The sequence below is a fragment of the Gossypium hirsutum genome, chromosome A08 (genome assembly GCF_007990345.1).
Source record: "Gossypium hirsutum isolate 1008001.06 chromosome A08, Gossypium_hirsutum_v2.1, whole genome shotgun sequence".
NCBI classification, from domain to species: Eukaryota; Viridiplantae; Streptophyta; class Magnoliopsida; order Malvales; family Malvaceae; genus Gossypium; species Gossypium hirsutum.
In genome coordinates, this window is record NC_053431.1 from 90,792,125 (window position 1) to 90,792,821 (window position 697).

The 697-nt window shown below is 39.0% G+C and overlaps 1 non-coding gene across 1 annotated transcript; it reads left to right on the forward strand.

Moving 5' to 3' along the window:
- The first annotated feature begins 330 nt into the window (after positions 1 to 330).
- LOC121205799 (small nucleolar RNA R71) lies at positions 331 to 437 on the forward strand. Its single transcript, XR_005900873.1, has one exon. It is a non-coding gene; the product is annotated as a small nucleolar RNA R71 (small nucleolar RNA).
- The last annotated feature ends 260 nt before the right edge of the window (positions 438 to 697 follow it).

A 697-nucleotide genomic window follows, 5' to 3' on the forward strand; every position in this document is an offset into this window, starting at 1 on the left:
TCTGAATTGCTTCATCCACATCCATTTGTTTCGCACTGCATTACTGGGTGAACCTATGAAGAACCAAGAAAACCGTTAATTTTTCTATTCAAAAGTTCTACCTGATTAGAGAGCATGGTGATCAAACCGACGTTAAAAATGCCGACTATTTTCGTTAGCTTTGTCATCATGACTTGCCACTGATAATTATTCAGTGACATCTCTTCTATAAATTCATAAGCATCCTTAGGTGTCTTATTATTGATAGTTCCACAAGCAGCTGCGTCAATCATCTGTTTGATCGAAGGATTCAGGCCATTGTGAAACGTTTGAACCTGTAGCCAGAGTGGTAACCCATGGTGAGGGCATCTTTGCAAAAGGTCCTTGTATCTTTCCCATGCATCGTAGAGTGTTTCTAAATCCATCTGCACAAAAGAAGAGATATCATTACGTAATTTAGCCGTTTTAACCGGGGGGAAATATTTTAATAAAAACTTTTCGGTCATTTGTTCCTAAATAGTGATTGAACCTCGTGGTAACGAGTTCAACCATTGTTTAGCCTTATTCCTCAACGAAAAGGGGAATAACCGAAGGCGAATGGCATCATCAGAAATGCAGTTGATTTTAAACGTGTCGCAAAACTTTAAGAAATTCGCCAAGTGAGTGTTGAGATCCTCATCCTGCAAGCCATCAAACTGAACAAACTGTTGGATCATTT